Below are 22,022 nucleotides of genomic sequence, written 5' to 3' on the forward strand. Positions count from 1 at the left end.
TGATGTGGGGTAGAAAGCAGAACTTATAAGTAATGTACTTGGATATTTAGCTGGAGGAGATTTCCAAGCTAAGTGAGGAAAGTGCAGCTTGGTTTCTTCTTGTGTTAAATGTGAGGGGAAAGAAATGAGCTGAGAACTGAACTCTTAAGCACGAAGATATCAGAATTGATGATTTGAAAATTCTCAGCTTATTCAGATGGAGTGCTGTGAGACTAGGGGTAAAAGTGGCTCTATCAGGGTTTTCCTTGAGCTTTTGGGAAGCTCCCAGAGAGCTTGGTTCTATGTGTGTCTAACAGAACATACCTTTGCTAAAGAGAGTGTGGCTCAGTTTGGGTTCAGTTAGCCATTTCAGTGACAGTTGGGAGTATAAATGCAATTATCCAGGAAGACTATGTGGAAAGTTGATTTGTACCTACTGAACTGCATGCAAAGCCAACATGTTTTTGCAAAATTTGTATGAGCAGAACCATTGCCAGCCTGGACTGAAAGGGACAGAGAAGGGACAAACTGAAGGAAGAATAACTTCAAGGGCAGAACGATGGAAGCAGTGGACTGGGCCAAAAAGATTGCCTTGGGCCAAGAGACAGGGCCCACTGATGTGAGTGGAAAGGGCAGTTCCTCCCCTATGCTTGGAGGGGGCAGGCCATCTGCCCCAGTGCTTGAAGGGTACAGGCTTTGTGCCCTCTTGTTCAGGGAGATTGCTGATACCTCAGTGCTCAGATATGGTGGGGACTGTGTCCAGTATTCGAGGGCCACTATCCCAATGCTCTGAGAGGGTGGGGCCTACTGGGGCCCACTTGAGCAAGTGCTTGGAAGGCTTGACGGCTGCTGGGCAAGCACTTGTGGTAAGGCTGCCACTCCAGCAGGCTTGGAGGAAAAAACATCAATCCATACGTGATTCTCAGACCTTGAAATCTAATGGCGTTTCAGACCTTGAAATCTAAGAGTTTGTCTTGCTGGGTTTTGGACTTGTTTGGGAACTGTGGCCGTTGTTTTCCTTCCAATTTCTCCCTATTAGAATGTGACTGTTCATCCTATACCTGCCCCACCATCAAATACTGGAAGCAGATACACAACGCAGTTTTCTAGGTTTAACAAGTCCATCAGATAGGAAGTTTGTCCCAAGATGGACCACACTCATAAATAATTTTGGTGAGACTTTGTACTTAACGTTGTCACTGAAATGACTTAAGGCTTTTAGGATGTTGTGATGGAATGAATGTACTTTGCATATGAGAGGAACATGTCTTTTGGGGATCCGAGGGTGGACTGTTGGAGAATGACTCAATCATATGCCCCACAAAAGGCATGTTCAGGTCCCAACCCCGACCCTGTGGGTGTGAACCTAATTGTAACAGGACCTTTGAAGATGTTATTAGTTGCGGTATGCCCAAACTGAATGATGGGTGGGCCTTAATCCAATACAGGTGAAGTCCTTATAAGCAAAGGAAGTTAGACACAGAAAAAGAAGCCAAAAGTTGCAACTGAAAGCTGGAAGTCAACAGAACCTGCAAGAGAGGAGAAGATGCTGCCATGTGCATTGCCATGTGACAAAAAAGCCAAGGAACCAAGGGTTGCTGGCAGCCAGCCCCCAGAACACAATAGTGTGCTGGGAGAAAGCGTCACCTTGCTGCTGCCTTCATTTTGGACTTCTCCTAGTTTCGAAACCATAAGTCAATAAATTCTTGTTGTTATGCCAACCCATTGTGTGGTATTTGTCTTAGCAGCTGGGAAACTAATATAACACTTAAGAGTTAAGCTTTTTTCAATGTGTTAATCAATTTTTGCTTATCTCAGAGGCACTCCTGTGTGTTTTAGTCCCTCAGTGCCATCATTATGAGTCTTAATTATCACCGAGCACAGATGTGTGGACATCTTAGTAAAAGGAGTGTTTTAGATAATCAAAGGCTCGATAACAGATGATTTCCTTTACACAGAAGCACTAAGGAACTGAATGGATTTTGTGGTCTGAATGAGTTAATATGTATACTCAATTTCTTACATTCCACCAAGAAATCTCTAAGGCAGAGGGAGACATATTCTGAGTAGATTTTCACATAAAGTTATTCAAACTTTTAGTTTTGTGCATAATTTGGCCAAGTTGCCTGTCTTGTTTTTCTTAAAGAAGGCCTATAAGCTTGTTTATTTGTGTGTGCATGGCGGTGGGGGATGGGAGAGACAGGGAGTTGGGCGGAAGCTGTAACTTAATAAACACTGTTTCCTGGTTTCTGTTTTAATTTGACTTTGGGGAAATAACTTTTCTGCCTTCCTTTCCCATCTCTGAAATCATATATAATAACGCTAATCTCTCACTGCAGGGTGGGTATGTAATAAAATGTGAACAGTGAATTGGAGACGCTGTGCTCACCATTATTAATGATGTGGTGGTACTGCTTCCCTGCTTTCTTGGAGACCAACTATTGGTTCAGTTTCCCTGACTCTCTGTCTTCTAGGGAAAGAATAGGCTTTGAAGTCAGGTGAACCCCTGTTGTGCTCCTATACATTCTTGGATAAATTAGGCTCTCTGAGGCTCAGTTTCTTATTGAGAAAATGAAAGTAACACTTAGTTTATAGGATTTTGAAGATTAAGAATAATTTAATACAGTATTTGGAATACAGTAAAATCTGGTGCCTTTCTCTGATCCCCTCTGTTAAGTTATCTTTCTGATCGGCATGTTGGTAATTATATCTCCTGATCTCTTCGATAAACTCCAGCCACATTCTTTGGCAAAATCTCCTGATATTAAATTTCCTTAGAGTTCTTGTTTATCACTCTCTGGCTTTCTATAGGAAATATTTTCAACATTTTTGTGTATACAGTATTTTGGGATTATTTTCTAGGTCTAATAAGCTTACAAGTAAAATTCCCTACAGATATCTTAAAAATAAATATGATCTTTCTTACTTATTCACTAACCCTTCACATGCATTCTTTCAGACAGCATTTACTTAGCAAGTGAGCACTTACTAATTCATATGATACCCATCAAGGAGGCCTAAAGTGGGATGCTTGGATAGAAATTTGATATGGCCTTTTGGCTTTTAAGGCATGTTTGATTGAGCACATTCACTCTAGCTTGTAAAAAATTAAATCATCATTTAAAAAATTATTAAATAATGTGCACAGCAATTATTCTGCCCCTCCCTCTCTGCCCCTCAGCCTATCCTGACCCTTCCTCATTTTCCATGTTGTAAAAGATGACTCGATAAGGAAAGGGCCCGTATCTAAAAAGGCCAGTTGAGACTCCAGTGTTGCTGATATAGTAGCGATAATAGTTGTGACTGATGGAGTCCTTCCTGTGTTCCAGGCACTGTCATAAGCAGTGTACACATTTTATTCCATTGAATACCCACAACAGCAATGCAGGGTGATGCCTTATCATGATCTACAAGATGTCAAGAGGAGACATCCTTGACCTCACCTTGTGATACTCTAACTCACTCTCCTGGTCTACTGTGTGCTCCTTGAACCTGCCAAGCAAACTCCATCTTGCCTCCAGAGTTTTGCCCTATTCCCCATGCCTTAAATTCTCCCCTCCCCAGTTCTCCGCATGACAGGCCCCTTCTTGGCGTTCAGATTTCAGCTCAGCTCACCCTTTAGATAGTAGTCTTCTGCCACCAAACCATTCTCTCTTGTATTACTGTTTATATCCAATAGAGCATGTCATCATCAGATATTATGCTTTTATTTAATTGTTTACTTATTTCTTATCTCTCTTCCACCATTGTAATTTATGCTCTGCATGGGCAGGGATCTTGTCTGTTTGCTCATTGTGGTCTTTGCAGTGCCTGGAAATCTTTCTGGTTAGAGGGTTCTCAGTAAATCTTTATTGACTGAGTGAATGGGTGTCATTTTGAAGAAAGTCTTAGGACTTGGAAAAGAAAGAGAATGATTAAGGATAACTTCTTGGGTGGGAGGAGAATGGAGATTTGATAGGCAACTACAATGCGTCCGTTTATTTCTTGTGTTTTCATGATAGGTATCATTGAATTTTCATAATGATCTTATGAGAAAAGTTAGATTCAGAGACATTAAAGTAACTTGCCTGTTGTAACTAAGTTAATTACTGGAAGAAATAAGATTAGAATCTTCGTCTAACCCTGTATTCCTTCCAATAGGTTACATATTACAAGTCCAGACAAGTGTGTTATTACAAGTGCATTGGTGCTCCTTTAGGAATGAAGGAATTATTTTCTAGGAGTGATGCTGAAAATCAGTCCTCAGCTGTCAGTCCCCTGTGCATATTGGTCGAACTGAAGAAAACTGCTTTCCAAGGTCATACTCCATTCCTGTGACTTGTCAGCAAGGGGATATAGAGGCTTAGCCCCCTTAATCTAATTTGGGGCAATTCTGAAGTCAGAATTCCATGTAGCTCAGTTGAGACCTCCTTTGAGACTACATCACAGTTCATCCTCTCCCTCTGCCCAATCCTACTTCCTTTTCTTTCCTTCATGGGTATCAATCCCATGAACATTCCCTAATAAAGTTCATGCATGATAACCTCCTTTCCAGAGTCTGCTTTACAAGGAACGTAATATACAAAAGCAAGTTTGAGAATGGTGATGGCATTAGTAAAAATACAAAAGTCAGTCATGGAAAGCTGGTATTTGGAAGAAATATGTTAATACCTTGGATTTGAAATTTTTGAACCTAGGTGATAATGGTACACTCTGGACTGTGAGCACTTTGAGGGCTTGGTAGTACTAATGACCAGCTGTGTCATACACTTGTTGGGTGAATCAATAAATAGGCTGCTGAATATTTGGGTTTGGAGCTTGGGTGAGAGGTCATGGCTAAAGGCAGTGACTTGGGATGTGATAGCTGGTGTCATGAGAACTGAAAAGCTCTCTGACAGAGAGGAAAAACTAAGAACAACAGAGAATGGAGGTGTAATATACAAAGAGAATCAGAACATTGGCACTAGAAGCTAGTCTAGATTTTGTTTTGCAGAGTTGGGAGGTGGCTGGGAAGTGGCTGGGAACAAGGGCAGTGGTGGTTGACACTTGCAAAAAAGTGAGCAGTTTTGTGATACTTTCAAATCTAGTATGTATGCAGTTGCGGGTAGCTTTAGAAAAATGATGTCAGTCATGTATCAGAGATAGGACCTATTTAAAAGATTTGAAATGGAGATATATGATAAGGAAGCAAAAGGTATCATCAAAATAAATTTCTTAGACAGGATGTTTGAAAATAAAAGGAAAGAAACAGGGCCTCTAAGGTCAAGTCAAAGTATATTAAGGAGATGGACACTCATTTTTGAAGATAACAGAGGAGTAAAAAGGCTGGAGGTGGATGAGATGTATAGGATTTGGGAAAGGGTAAGGTGGATCAAGAGGCAGTCTTTAATTCTTTTCCCAGGTGTCAGGACATTTCCTTCTCAACACCCAAGGAGAATGCAGTGTGGCAAAAGCAGCTGTCAGATTTTGGGTTGATTTACACCTAAATTAGTTCAGAATTGTCTCAATTTTATCACTATAAATCAATCATTGATCAGTATTTATGCATATTTAGCAAATACCAAATTTGAATTCCTATACTTCTTGTAGTTTTCTCGGCATTTCTTCACCGTGGTAGCTACCCTGACCATGGAATGTCAGATTAGGTCTGAAATGTCACTAATTCTTCTTTCAGTAATTTTACACTCAAATTATGAAGTGCACATTTTTTTTTCAAATGTATATTTCGCTGGTTAAATAACTTTTGGATTGCCTTATCAATTTGTTTTAGATATCAGCTTTTCTCTTGTCCTTCTACAGAAAGGACTTTATAAATTGAGTATCATATGGAAGGAGCCATATTTTGATTTGTGCTTATAATAGCTCATTCTCTTTCAGCTTTAGAGATAATTTGGTATATTATATATATATATATATATACATACATATACACACATATACATACATATTGACATCAATATGTATATATCATCGGTTCTCTACTTCTCCATGTCTGATATGATTTGTTCAGTTTTAGAGCTCTCTTTCACACTGGTGGGAAAGTCATTGGTGGAAGGGACTCTTGAGGTATTAGAAGCCAAGCGAATAGCATTCGATTTTGCTAATATTTGAAATAGTATATAAAATTGAAAGATAAGTGTTATAGAAGGAAGGCCAGGAAGGACATACAAAATCAAAGGTAGCTTCTCAACCCTCTCCTTTTTTTTTTCTGGGTGAATTTTGCTCAATTGCACCAAGCAAGGATTTTTGACTATTTTATACACTGATGAATCCCTAGTGTCTACTATGTACTTGGCATGATAATTGTTCAATAAATATTTATTAAATGAATAAATTTAGAGTGAATATATTTATTCTAACTCTGCCGCACAAATATAAGATCCAAATAAGATGATAATTGCAAATGTGCGGAAAAAGAAAACAACCAGCAATAACAAAAGCAAAATAGACAAAAAATAGATTATAAAATGTAAGTAATTATTATGTCCTGTTATTTGATTTTTATTACTTCATCACATATTTATTATATGTCCATTATACATGCATAGCTTTGTTGTATCCTGAGCCAGAAGACACGATCGGTAGAGCAGAAGATGGCTTTGGTCATCTGTAGAGTGAAAAAATAATGTGATGAATTTTCTTTGAATATTCTTATGATCTGCTATACCATCCAAACTACATTATATACTAGGAGGAAAGAATACATTCTTTCTACATGACATAGTTATATATTTTTAAACGTTTTTATTGTGAAATATATAAAAAAGTGATAAATCTCAAAGTACCTTTAAACAAGTAGTTTTAGGATACATTTTAAAGTGTGGCAAGGGTTACAGTTCCACCATTTCAGGTGTTTCCTTCTAGCCGCTCTAAGACACTGGAGACTAAAAAATATCAATGTAATGATTCAGCAGTCGTACTCATTTGTTAAATCCTATCTTCTCTATTATAATTCCTCCTTCTCCCAATCCTTAGGGATATTTGAACTCTGCCCATTCTAACTTTTTCATGTTGAAAATGGTGTGGACATTACCAGGTAGGGAGATGCAACTATTTGATGCTCTTGAGGAGACTGGTAATTCTGGGTTCAGGGCTTATCTGGTCTTGGAACCATCTGGAGATTCCAGGCTTCTGAAAAATAAACTTAGTGAGTGAAACATTTATAGAGTCTCTGATAGAGCCCCGGGTATTCTTTAGGGTTTACAGGAATATTGGATGTAACTATATTTTCAACAGTAGTTTATTCAATTATATTGTTGGTAGCCTTTTCTGTGCCAGGAATTTGAGAAGTCTCAGTTATTTGGGGAAAGCCCTTATATTCTCCCCCTGCCCATTTTCTCTTGTAATATTGTGTGAATATTTTAGGGATGACATTTAAGAAAGATTTTATCTTTCTTCTAACCTCTTTGTTATATAAAACCTTCCCAAGGGAGAGAAGAAAAAAGTTCACATTGCCCCAACAGTAAATTTAAGAAGAACGTGCCGCTGTACTAGTGAAAAACCTTTCATCTTAATTCATTACATTTCTGTAAACCTCAACATAGGAAACAGTATCTCTTTTAAATGCCTGTCAACTAAATCCTCTCAGTACACGGTCACTATGAGTTGGCCCTTTAATTTTTTTCCTTTATGAAATTGGTTGACTTTGTGTATAAGGGATGTAAGTTTTGAACATTGTCTTACCAAATATTTGATTTCTAAATTTGAGTTTATTTTCCAGAAAAGAAATGATACAGAGATTCTTAAAGATTGTATTTTTTTCATAGTATTTACAGATACAAACTGAGTTTACCTTAATAGCATTTTGAATGGTAACTTTTGATTATATAGGACAGAAAAGAAAATGACTCTGCCATTGGATTCTGAATTCTAAAGAATACCATTAAATGGAAATCTGGAATAGCATAATTACTGTCATTGTGTCTTTTAAAAATTAGCCACAAGTAATAAAAATGTCTTTTACCTCCTTAATAAAAGAATCTGTCTCCAAAGGCATTTATTGTATTATTAATGAGGGGATTATTGTGCTGTAATGGAACAGAGACTGAAGGAAAGAGAAAATCTTAACTACAGACTATTGTAATTCCATTTGAAGCTTCAGACAGATATGAGGGAGTTTCTAGTGTGGATACTAGAGAAGAGAGATACATTGTTTCCACTTGAAATAAAGATCAATAAATGCTTTGTGGACCTGACAGTGTTTGCAAGCTGTAAAGTCTTTTTTTCCCCCTACTTGGGCTAACTTTATGTGTCATTATAAACACATTTCAAAGAAAACCAGTCTTTCCTTTTGTTCTGAATTAAAATTCTTCAAAAGTATGCTTGTAAAGTATGAACCTAACTCACACTTATGTAGAACGGGTGGGATTTGTCTTGCAGCTTTCAAGGGAGGTGTGAAGTGTATTTATGGCTGCCGCTTGCCATTTCAATTCTCTAAGTACTTGGGCATATTCTCTTATTATTCAGCTGCATTCTTGGGATAGGGTGGGGATAGAGGTAATCAAATAAGTACATTAAGTTGTAGATGTAATTTGCTGCCATCAGTATCACATTCTTGTCTATTTAGAAAAATTCAGGTAATTTAGGTCCCAAGTAACTAATAACACAGATATCTAATTATTGTTATTTCTATGACGGAATATGTTATCTTAATCTATGGCATTCATGATGAAAGTAATGTTGAAATTAACAAGTCTATTGGACATGTAATTGGAAGAACATTTTACTGTAATTCTACCAAAAGACATACTTTTTCAAAGGATACCTACAAGTAAGTCACTTTCAAATAATACTATCAAGTGTTTTATGTCAATAAATACTATTTTTGTATAACTGTAGATAAATCTACAAATATGGACTTAAAAATAAGATCAGATGAGCAATTCTTGGCCATTAGTTAAGGTATTCAGCGACTAAATGTGATTTATAAACCAAATCGACATACCCGTCTAGAAACATCTTATGAAACTAACATAAAGTGGGTGGGCAGCGGTGGCCCAGTGGTAGAGTTCTCACCTGCCATGCCAGAGACCCAGGTTTGATTCCCAGAGCCTGCCCATGTCAAAAAAAAAATTGTTAAAACTAACATAAAGTATTTTTGTTTGCTTTGCCAGATTAGATAATAGAAATGGAAGCAAAGGCATATATTAAAGTAAAGCTTGTTTACACTTTGACATTTTATCCTAGTTTGATATATCATGGATTAAAGTTGAGAGAAAATTGTGAAGTTGGAAAATTTCTTGTTGCTTGTCCCTGTTTCTCTTTTTTTCTTATCGCTCTCTCTCATCTCCCTCTGATTGTCTTAGTCTCGTTTCCCAAATTAGAACTTCAAGCCACAAAAATCTGCTCTCTCCCACAGACAAATTGGACTATGTACATTTTAAATTTTGATCATATTACCTTATTAGTTGAAAAGTACTACCCTTCTAAATTTTGTGTGGTAAACTATTTCCTGCTGTTTAAACAACTGATATTGCTACTTCAGGGTCCATTTCAAATAAGGCTATAGGACTAAGCAGAGTGATATTGCTCTTATGTTTCATAATGCTTAGAGCATCCAGAGAAATTACTTACTTAAGTGAGTAATTTATGGATTAATTTGTGTTGGGCCAACTGTGGCTATGCCTGCACTGAGGTTGCCTTGGAAATTCTAGTTAAGAGCTCTTATAACTGCAAGGAAATTAAATGTTTTTAGAAGCTGGAAAACAGTGAATGGTATTCAATCAGTATCTTGTTTCTAAGCACCATATCATTAAATTCCCTGTTGCTTGGTGTGAATGTGTGTACACATTCATACATATAACTTGTTAATTGATGTAACTTGTGTGGGTCAATGTTTGATTAATATTTGTGAAGCTAAATGGCAGAGAGAGAGATTTAAAAGGGATATGGTATTCTAGAAAGAATTTGGAAATAGACCCCACCATGATCCTGTGCCAAAAACAGTTCCCAATTTTCTTTACGCAGCTGTTCCTAATATCCTTTTCTTACTCACATGCTTTGACCTACCCCCTTTCCAAATTACGAATTTTCCATTAAGTGAGAAGAGGAAGAAATGGCTAGGAATACCATATAGTTTAAAAAGTTGATTCTAATGAGAGCAAGTTTTGATGTCTTCTGTTGGAAGCCTTCTAAAATGTCCTCCGCAATGATTTACATTAAGATGGCCATTTTGAGATTAAAGGCTTGCTTGGATTAGTTTTTAGTGTAAACAGATTTGAAGAGAAGTTTGGAAAACCAGGGGCTTTGACCAGCTTTACTGTTTCTTAATACTTGAGAACACAAGGCTTTTTCAATTTTCTTTTTGGCTTTCCTCACTTCAGGACTGTGACAGAATGATGTGCTGGTCTATACTTTCCATACAGAAAAGCCATTAGCAACAAGTAACATCTGTTTAGAATTTACAAAGCATAAAAACATGTATGTTTGGTTTAAAAGAACAATGATTTATCTTCTGTTTTTAAAATGCGTTATCCCATCCTGATCCCCCCAGGACAAGGATTACTAACATGCCCAGTTTAAGGGGAAGGGAACTGAGGCTGGGAGAGGAAAAGTAACAAGCCCATGGTCAAGAAGCTAATAACCACCTGTATTTTAGTGTTAGGTTCTTCTGTTTCAGATCCTAGGCTCTTTTCGCTGTGCCATGTCTCTCACCATGGCCGTGGTATATTGTATATATATACCACCATGTATATACCACCATGTATATACCGTATATGGTATTGTTCAGGGTAGACTCCTGACCTTGCCTGCCCTATGCTTTGTGACTTGTTGAGGGTTGGTGGCAGATAGCAGTTGCCTGTTGGCTTTCTTGAACCTTACCTCCTCCCCTGATTGTTCAATTCCCAGCTGTGTGATGAAGCCACACACCATACACCTCTGTTAGGAAAGATAAAGAGCTCCTACTTCATCAAATCTGCCTCTAAGCTGACCTAGTTTGCCTGCCTACTGTCATGTTCATATACTGCAGGCTTGCATGGGCGAGGTATCTACGAGCACACTGTCAAAAGCCATCCTTGCTGCCCATAGCCGAGCTTATGGTACCAAAGCTTGAAGTTTGACTTCTGAATTTAAAGGAAGGCATGCTCATCAGAGAAATAGTTACATGCATGAAGGTATACATTTCACAACATACATTGTACATAATTGTGCAAACCCATACATACGCACATGTTAATGTAATTAAAGAATTTCTCAGAAGGACTGAGGAAATACTATAATAGTTATTATATAATAGACTGATACCTAGGTTAAAATATATGTGCTCTAATAGAATTAAAATAGAGGAAAAGTAAGATTTTTTTCACATCATTCACTATTAACGTTCTTCTGTCTGCATTTTTTTTCCCCTCAGAAAGAAGTGTGATTATTCCATACTTCTAGTTTAGGAATCTAGCAAATCACAGACACTGGTGATGTGGCAGTCATTATCTGTTAATTACCTTCCTAGTAAGCAAATTTAACATCTGTTTGGATTATTAAATGACAGTCAATACTAGATGAGTATATTCAGATGCTTGTTGAGTTTGCTCTTCCAAGAGGTGGAAGTAGTGGATCTGGGCAGGACTCACCTTGGGTAGTAATTTGATGATTTCTGCATTTTTCAGCATCTGAGATTTTAAACTCTAGGAGCTTGCTCTCGTATGTGTCATGAAGTAGTCAGACTCTAAGACATTAACTGGCTAAACAGAATGCACATGGCACTAGTTGGCATCTGAATGATAATCTACTTATTTACAAAAAGCAGAGAATGGTGCTGTGAATTGAGTCTTCTCACTCAATTCTACACAGTCAGCACATTTCTTCCATGTTCAGGCTACCTGAGACACCACATAATCAGAAGTTTGCTCCAATTGATTTAGAGTCGAAGTAAAGTGAATCTTATGCCAAATTCTTCAATCCATACAGTTTAAAGGTATTTCTTATTTAGTAAAGGCCTTTTAATGGAAATTGGAATGTTCCAAATCCATTCATAAGACTTCTTTTTCAGTTAAGGTGGTTGTGGAATTTTCCTTATTTTAGGAATAATCTTGCTCAGTGTCACAGAGCCAATACCCCCCCCCCCCCCAAATAGTATTATATTTAATACTTCCTCAAAGGTTCTTCTCCACTTCTTTTTCCTGTGAGTTACTCTCTAACTTCCCCTGCTTTCCCCATGCACTCTCTTTTTTGATTATTTTAGATGCTACTTTTATTGCTCAATTATGCACTCTGCCTGGAGCTACACTCTGGCTTGTGATTGGAGAAAAATCTTCTGTCACTCATTTGCAAATTGTTGTTTAAGCTGGAACATTTAAGGTTGAAAACTTTAGGGTTGACAAATTTTATGCATTAATTTTATGGTTTAACTGTTAGAAGTCATACTTTCCTTGTTTCTAGACTCTTGTTGGGAGACCTTAATTTTAGCAACTGAAAACAATAGGGAATTTTTTTGGAAATGTTCAAATGGAGGTTGTAAAGGTGCTTTTAAAAGGTTAGGAAATGATTTCCTGACATGAGGTCCGTTGATATCCTGTAGGGCACCCGTGAGTTGAAAGGCACTAATTGGCTTTGCAGTATCTACTAATCGGTGTCTTTTGGGCTGTGAGGCATCCTAGTAACAATTGTAGATGTTAGATATGGTCAGTTTAGTACCATGTCATATTTTTCCACCACTTCATCAAAGGATTTATTCATAGAATCATCATACAATACACATTTGCATAATATTTTAAGTTTTATTTCATTTTGACCTCATGGCTATCCTGACAAATGTTATGCCAGGAACATCCCTATTTTATAAAAAAGGAAATTGAGGTTCAGAAAAATAAATGCTTCATCCAAAATCACACAGTATATAGTTTACCTTTTCAACTGTAACTTTTTCTGCCTTGATGAAAATTAAATAATGTATTTGCATGTAGAAGAGCAGGTTAAAAACTTGGGTTTTGGAGGCAGATGTTTATGAATCAGGTATTTACTACCTATGTGACTTGGGACAAGTTGTTGAACTTCTTTAAATTTCAGTTTTCACATCTGTAAAATTGGGATTAATCATTTTTGCTATAGAATTTTTGCAAGGATCAAATGATCTGATGCATGGAATATGTTGTGATCAGTGTTTGACAGTCAGCACTTGGGGCATTGTTGACAGTTATCACAGTGTTTAATCAGAAAGCTCACCCTTATTTCACTCTATAGACCATAAGTTCTGTGCCATCTGCAAGGTTCTCCTTGATTTAGGGGCTGAGGAGAAGAGCCATGTTCCCCCAAATGCTTGTGATTCAGTATGGTCCCTTTTCCTAGGAAGGTGTCTGGAAAAAGTATCATCTTGTCTCAGAGTGAATTTTTTTTAATTCAGACTGAGCCAAATTGGCCAAGATAGTGACCAGTGAAGCATTTATATCTTAAAAAGTCTCTGTATTAGGGAAAGTTAATGATCATACCAGAATTATCCAAATAACAATAGCAACATTAACAAATTTTGGAAAATAACTTTACATTATTTTAGTATCCATTAAAGACAAAATAAAAGGAAATGAGGCATTTTAGTTAGATACATGGAAGAACTTCCTTATCGTGACCCTTTGTATCTGGGGCCAAATTCTTTAACCTCTTTGATTCTCAGTGTTTTCATCTGTAATATGTGGATAATTATATCTGAGCCTTGAAAGGTTGCTGTGAATATCTAATGAGATGAAGAAAAAAGCAAGTGATTTGTAAACTGTGAAGTGTTATACAAACTGAAGCTGGTGTTATTATTCTCTAGAGTTCTTTGAAAACAACAGAATGTCTCGGTTGACTTAAATGTGATCCTGCCTGAAGGTAGGAGAAGGACTAACTAACCTTTCCAATCTATTTCGGTCTCAGGAACTCATGTTTTAAGCTTAAGTTAGTATTGATGATATTAGATCTTATATCAAATTGAAATTAATGGCCATTTTTGGAAAGCTATTAAAACAAAGTAACAAATGAGAAAATGTTTAGAAAGCAACATATATTGTGTAGGAAGACAGTTGTATTGACTATACATTAGGTATATTCCATTTTCAATCACAGTTAATTATCATCATGGTAATAAGCACTGGGCTTTGTTACTTAGAACATATATCTAATAAGGCCAAGGTTAGAATGCAGAATTCCCTTATGAGTCCATTAGCATAGTTTCAACCTTGAGTCTAAGTAAGGGCTCATCAGATCATGCAAATTCATACCCTTATACACAAAGGGAATAAAGTGGATATTATCACCCACTCTCCACTTTACATCGAACAGATGTTCCACCACTACTGGTAGAACTCTAGCTATATTATAGTGCATATCTAGCTTCTTTTCCCTTTTAACACAGCTAGCATTTTTACCTTTTGAAATTAATTGTCTGGACTACCAGTTTTGTTTGGCATATAACTGGTGTGGTCACTTGGAATGGTATTCCCCATTTCCTGAAGAGCTGACATGTTGCTAAAAAGTTATGCCTAACCAGAGGAGATGGTTTGGTCATCAGTATGTTCTGGCTTTGTATTTACAAGTACTTAACTTTGCAGTGCAATACTTCAAAATGACCCTGAGAACTGTGAACTTCTTATAAGTATTTTTCAGATGGGAAAAGGGAGGAATTTCTTTCCCAAGGTTCTTACTCCCAGGTGAGGAGATTTTTACTAATTTTATAAAAAGCTCAGTACAGCAGCTGGGCTTGAAATACAGAGGTCCTGACTCAAAGTTCTATATTTAATTTGCAGTCTTTTAAAAAAATTTTTTGGTTTAAATGTAGTAAGTTTATTCAGAGGCTGGGAAAATGAATATTGTGTTTGGATGTTTAGCAAGATTGATGCTTACTACAATTGCTTCTGTTTCAGAAGTAAACTGGTTGTTGGAAGTGACTTATTATTTTCACTGGTTTTATTGATAAGGCCAGTCATGTAATTAGATCCATTAATGTCAGTAGGCCCAGCAGAAAGATAGTTTTGGTCACCTTAAATTATAGAATTTGATACATCATGTCTTGAAAAGAAAATGATCTTATGTTGTGGAGTATGTGGACAGCTCTGTATTGAGGATGAAGATGAAGTGAAGGGTTCCTTGCTCTTCAGTTGGTCTCTCACTGATGAATGTATCTACCAACATTCTAACTGGGAGAGGTTCAGACCATCTAATGTAATATAAAGCTCATTCATAGCATCATATGCCTTAGTGAGGATCCAGACTTTGAGGGAATGAAGGTTCCCTCAGGTGTTCTCCTGAACACCACCCGAATTCAGGGTGTTAAGGGAATTTGAAATTTTGATGAGGAAAGGAAAGTGAATGCACAGTGAGTGACTGTGGAGCCCTGTTTGAGAGTTTAGGTGACAGTGGTGGGGACTCGGACATCAGAAGTCAGCATAAAGATACCGTGTGCCCAGATGGTGGAGGAGAGGTTAGCCAGATGATGAGAAAATGCCAAGGAAGGGAAAGTAGAAGTACATTTAACATAAGACGCATGTCACGATTTTGCCTGTGATCTTCTTTGTTGGTACAGGTTTGGTTTACAGAACACTGTGTCCTCAAGAAACAATAATGTTGCATGCATGTGATTTTCTAATTTTGTGTTTAACACACACAATTCAATAAAATATTTTATTGAAGATACTTTCCTGGGGGAAGCAATGTAAAAAGAGAGCCTCTTTACTTTTTAGCCATGGAATCTTGGGCAGATCATATAAACCCTCTAAATTTGGCTTCTTTTCAGTCAAATGATTATAATTACATAGCCCTGTTTCACTGGATTGGTTAAAGGATTTATTAGGATAATAAGCATAAAAAAAAAGGAACTGTAAAAGGCTCCACCAAATGCAAAGCATTAGATGTTTATGTGAGCAGGATGGATTAGATGTTACATCTTGGATTCTGGAGCCAGATTTTCTGGGTTTTAGTCCTGGCTTTTTCCTTTTCTAGCCTTGTGACATAGAGCAGTTAAAATTTTCTGAGTCTCAGTTTTCTCATCTGTAAAATGAGGAAAATAATAAAATCTGCCTGATAATGATGTGAAATGCAAAGGAGTAAAAATATATTTAAATGTCTTAAAGCAGTGCCTTACATAGAACAAGTGCAGTAAAAATGCTAGCTGTTGTATTGCATGCGAGCCAGCACCAAGCTGAATGTTGACCTACGTGCATAGGAGTGAATTACCCTGAAATTAAAAACGAATCCTATATTTATGATTCAAGCAATATAACTCTTTGGTTACCAAACAAATTTATATTTGATTATAAGCCATTAGTGACAGCTAATAAACAGAATTATGTTTGAATGTAGCAGTTACGTGTGAACATTTCTCAGATGCTTACTTCTCTTGAAATTTGTATAAAGAAAATACTCTCGATGTTGATTTATTTAGATAAGGGTTATAGAGCATAAGTCTTGATCATCATGTTTATACTTTATTATTATTATTATTTTTTATTTATTTATTTTTTTACATGGGCAGGCACCGGGAATCGAACCCGGGTCCTCTGGCATGGCAGGCAAGCATTCTTGCCTACTGAGCCACCGTGGCCCATCATGTTTATACTTTAAATGAAACGTTTCCAACCCTGTCTACACATTAGAAGCAATTGGACCCTACTTCATATGAATTGGAAAATTTGGAGTTGACTCTTAGGCATTGATATATTTTTTAGAGCCTCCCAGTTGATTTTAATGTGCAAGGAGGAGAAACCACTGCCTTATCAATATTAATATATTGATCTATTAATACATCAATATTTATCCATATCATTTAGTTTCTGATGTTGATGATTTTCTCATATTTAAATAAATGAATGATATAGTTATTTAGAGATGTTTCTTTAAAAGCAGGCCCGTTTCCATTACTTCTGTAGTTTGTGGGTATGTGTTAACAGGCAGAAATGAGATTTTAAAAAATTATCTGCTTGCTTTTTAAAGTTTGTTTTCTTTTTTTTGGCATAACAAAGTATTATGTATAACAAAGGAAAATATAGAATCACAGAATGTTAAAGGTGGAAGAGAGAACAGGGCACATCTGAAGTCAGTCCTTGTTTGCAGTGACTTATTTGTTTACAAGCTGTGTGACCTTAGGGTGCTTACTTAACCTCGGCCTCGACGTCTTCATCTCTGTAAAATAGAAATGAACATGTCCTTTGTATGATGACAGCTGCATTTCATGCTGCACACACACACACACACGCACACACACACCTTGACTTCTGCCTCCTCCCTGGTCCCTGCACCATCTGGCGTGGCTATCCAGAGCAGGGACTGTGTGGGAGCCTCAGCAGGACCGTCTGAGCCTGCAGGGCCAGCTGCTGGGAACCGTTTTCCACCCACTCCTCAGGGATCAATTCTCTGGCTCTGCTGGGACTACTTCATGGCTGGCTGTTTGGATCCCATGACCTTTCTTGAGCACAACGTTTGGTTTGTGGGGGTCAATCACTGCTAGCTAAGTAGAGCGAAGCTGTTAATGAGAGTTGAGATAAAGGTGGCTTCTGGTCACCCCATGATGGAAGCGTTGGAATACTTTCTATGTGAGCCCAAGTAGGTACTAATGCAGGATGCTGATGGCAGCTTCCTCTTTCCCTGTGTCCTCTTTCCATTGCCTCTTTCTGCTGAGTAGGGAATTGGAGGCTATTATCTTTATCTTAGTTTGGGGGAAGCAGATAAAAATCACCGAAAGTCTTCTTTGATTTTCTTTTTTTGACAGCAGCAATGGATTTTGTCTCCTCTACCCTCAGATCCTCCAACATATGGCTATAAAATTAAAATGTTGTACATTTTTTTTCGTGGCCTAGGAAGGGGATTCATGGTCTACTTCTTCTTAGGTAGCAAGGTATAATGCCTGGGACCCTGCTCGTGGCTATCGAGTTTTAAAGTCCTTCCCGCTTATAGGCCTGACTTTAGGATAATCCTTGTAGTTTCATGGGGCTACTGTGACAAAGTACCACAAAGAGATTGACTTCAAACAACAGAATTTTATTGTCTCATGGTTCTGGAGTCCAGAAGTCTGAAATCAAGATATCAACAGGTCCATGCTCCCTCTGAGACCTGTAGGGGATAATCTTTCCTTGACTTTTGTAGCTTTTGGGTATTTGCTGGCAATCCTTACTGTTCCTTGTCCTTCTTTCTGAGCGGCAGAGGAATAATGTTTTTAGAGGTATTTTGTTTTCAATTTTAATAGCAAATAACTGCATTTTTATTGATTATGCAAAAGAAAGGTAAATCTTTTTATAAAAAATCTAGAGTTGGGAACTCTGAGAAAATCTATTGAAATACATAAATGCTTCCATCTTTAATGTGCAATACACACTATAGATGATATTTTATGTTTAATCTGTAAATAAGAAACATATTTAAATTAAAGGGGAGCTTTCTATAAAAGGACCAAATATTCTCTTATAAATGTACGAAGGAATATCTTGTTCTCTGAAATTTATTAGTAATTTTATGAGAATTTTTACTAAAAGTTTCTTTTAAAAAAATCACTCCAATCTCTGCCTCTGTCCCCATGTGGCCCTCTTCCCTCTGTTTCTGTGGTGCCCTCTCTGTGTCTGTCTTCACTCCTCTCTTATAAGGACAGCAGCCATATTAGATTATGGGCTACTCTACTCCAGAATGACCGCAGTTTAACTCATTATATCTACAATAATTCTTTTTCCAAGTAAAGTTACACTCTGGGTTAAGATGTCAACATATCTTTTTTGGGGACTCAATAATATTCTTCTGTCTTAATTTTGAGAATTCTGTGTGTATTACCATCTCTCTGGACTGATATGAATGTTTCATTGGAATTACTTATACACTTGGCTGCCATTTTCTTTTGTTTTCCTCTGACTACTAGAATTGGCAGAATCTTCTCATTATTAGAAATGATAGCTCCATTGATTTTTTAGGTGTTGAGGGTCTCAAAACATTACACTTGTGGATTGAGTTTTCTAACGTACACTTTGTGCCTTTCCACAAGATTCTGAGAGTCTTGAAGGTGGAAATTGTGTTTTCCAGCTTAGTATAGTCATAACTATCATTTATTATGCACCTACTATGCACCAGAGACGTTGCATTGATTGTCTCAAATAATTCCCATAAAATAATATATAGATAAGGAAATTTATTTCAGAGAGTTGCCCTAGTGAATCACAGAGCTGGATTTTAAACTCAATTTGACCACAAGCCTCTTGTCTAAATTGTCACTCTAACCTCTTTCTTGAAAGAAAGAACAGATGCAGGTAAGAGGAATGAGATCTTGGCTTGCAAAAGGTTGGATGGTACTGTCAAGTAGGGTGGAGTTATGGAGCTGGATTTTTAAAGAAGAGGAGGGAAAGTCTGGGTGTCTTCAAAGCTCTTGTGTTTACCACGAATCCACACTGACTTGCATCATTGGCATATGTGGGCACTTAGTAGAGGGTTGTGGAAGAAACGAACCTTAATCCTCCCAAGATAGAAGTTATCTCTACAGAAAGCTTTGGCCCATATGTAGGTCTCTACTTTTTATTTGGTTCATCATCCCTCAGATTGTTTGAAGATGTCTCTTACTGATAAGGCCATGGGTTGAGGCAGTCAGGCCAACTTTAAAGATGACTGGAATAAGTCCATGATGATAAAATATTCCAAGGGATCAGGTTTGTGTTGAAGTCACCCTTGGTTTGCAGAAGATTGAGAGATACTCTGTTCCTAGCTGCTATGGCTATATATTAGACTATCAGAATGTGCCTCCAGGCTTTGGCGACCAACAGGAGGTATATTAATGCTTTATAAACCTGAAGCTTTGTTGAATGTGCTCAAGAGAACACTTTCCTTTTAATCTATTTGGAAACTATAAATTTGACTCCTGCTGGGAGTGGAAGTAATTGCTTCACAGAAGAAAAAAGTCAGCTCTTCAAAAGGCTCAACTTTTTTCACAAACATGTGCCTTCCAATGACTGGGAAATTCCTGGTACAGGAAAAAATTATCCTTTTGTACAAATGAGGTCATTTGGTCTTAGCTGGCCCTATGCACTCTTGTTCCTGCTTTCTGTTCCATGTTTTGTGACAAGAGGTTATTGGAAGGATAATCCCTCTGTGGCTATTCACTGTTTGTTGGGCACATTGCCAAAGGGAAAGTTATTTTGGCTCAAAAACTGCCAAGCCAGTGCAAGAGGCCCAGATCCCAGGGGTATTGAGCCAGTGACTGATAATGATTTGGTTTAGTTTGGCCATGGGTTGGTTTTTTTAAAGCACACTTTTCCTGTGCACTAAGATCACCGTATCTGCTTCCTTCTCCCCAGACTTGTCAACGGCTCCACTGCTCCTTGTTTTAATTGTTTTTTCTTTTCTAAGTACATTGCATCTATCCTGATGAGCAGAAACTGTTTCTACTCATGTGTTTACTCTGTTTCACTGAGGTCTTGCACTTACCTTTGTAAACTTGTGTAAATGGAAAACAGCTGCTGACAGAAGGCATGCTACACCTCTTCCTTTGGACACCTGGAGGATGACTCTGCATGAATTTTATGTCAAGATTGGCCTGGCTAAATGAGGAATATGCCTGAGGCCTTGGGTTTGCCCAGTGAAAGGGTTCTGCTAAATGGTAGTATAGGGTTGAGCTTAGTGGATGCCCCTGATTTAATTTAAGCCTGCTTTCCTCTAGTTCTCAGATATCTGTCTCCTAGTGAGTGATGTTAAGCATTTGAAGAGTGTTAGGTAGGAGATTGTTAGTGTCTGTCCTGAATGTTTTCATGAGGAAATGGACATGGAGACCATTCAAGTGAACCTTGACAAAGAATGAGTTAAATAAGTCTCTGTAGTCTCTTTAAATTCTCTATTTATAAGACACTCATTTTGAAGGGTTAGTGATAGGAAATAACTGATATTATCAATTGCATCTTAGTTACCAACACAGTGCTAGGCCCTTTCTATATATTCTCTTTTTAGAGGGTGCCTGACTTATCTAGGTTCATGTAGCTAATTAGTAGCAGCCCACAAGATTACCGAGCTAACGTTTCTACTTCATGTATTAAAGAGTCTGTGTTAGAGTCATTAAGCCACCCTTCCCCACCAGCAATCCATCGTTGGCTGTAAATGAATCAATGTTTTGCTAAGCCTTTGATGGCTTCTGTCTTTCTTGCTTGACTAAAGGTTTTAATTGTTTTTAAAAATTCACTCTCTTGCTAACAAGAATTTGGTTCTTCTCATCATAACTCATTAATAAAATCTATCTTGTGAAATCTTTGTGTCTCTTTCATGGCTCCAAGTCATGCTGTGCTGCCTCATAAGTCTAAGAATAACATACCTAGTTCTTGACCTGGAATTTAAAAGTTCAGTCTTGAGCTGTGATGGGGAGGAGAGAATAACTAAATTTGGCCATAAGCGGCATGAGTATTTGCCACATACCCACTTTCCTGTCCAAAGTACTTTTGGCCCTTCTGGTTCGATCTAGAGCCCTTACTTGAAATCCCTTGGGACATGGATGCCGTCATATTGACTCTGCTTGCAGTGATGGCTGTGGTTTCCCGGATCACCTGTTTCCCATCTGCTCCAGCTTCTGTATTAGTCTTCTCAGGAATAGACGTTATAGGAAAAGAGAAAGCTCATCTTGTTTGAAAATATTTCTGAATATAAAGTTGACAGTTTTAACTTAATTTATTGCTGTTTGCTAGACCATCCTTGGAAGTCTTGTTAAAACATCAAAGAAGGCATGAAGATGTGCTTTCTCATTTCAGTTGATCATCACATACACTGTAAAGGAAGAACTGTGATCCATATTGATCCCTTCAATACCCTTCCCTCATGGCCCTCCAGCCCACCCTCCCTCCACAAGGCCTAGATTTATTGTAGTCAGCCAATGAATATTTTATTGAATTTAACAGCTGATACAAAATAATTGGAAACAGTGTGACTAGAAAACACTACTATCGTACCTGTAACTGGGAAATTCTGGGTAATTGTTGAGTGCCTCATATTAGTTCCTGTGCGGAAAACACATGGTAAGATGCAAAACGGGTTAGTACTGTAAAGTGAAAACCTTTATGAGATAAATCATAAGCTATGTATCTGCCTATAATGTTCAAAATGGGAATGGCACTGATTTGCTGACAAAGTGTTTTTTATTATTATTATTC

General features: G+C 37.5%; 1 protein-coding gene across 4 annotated transcripts in view; it reads left to right on the top strand.

Annotated features, from left to right (window-relative positions):
• Window positions 1–22,022, top strand: part of GUCY1A2 (guanylate cyclase 1 soluble subunit alpha 2) — a 316,485-nt gene that overhangs the window by 9,956 nt on the left and 284,507 nt on the right. The gene's annotated exons all lie outside the window — the stretch shown is intronic.

Source organism: Tamandua tetradactyla, chromosome 8 (genome assembly GCF_023851605.1).
Source record: "Tamandua tetradactyla isolate mTamTet1 chromosome 8, mTamTet1.pri, whole genome shotgun sequence".
NCBI classification, from domain to species: Eukaryota; Metazoa; Chordata; class Mammalia; order Pilosa; family Myrmecophagidae; genus Tamandua; species Tamandua tetradactyla.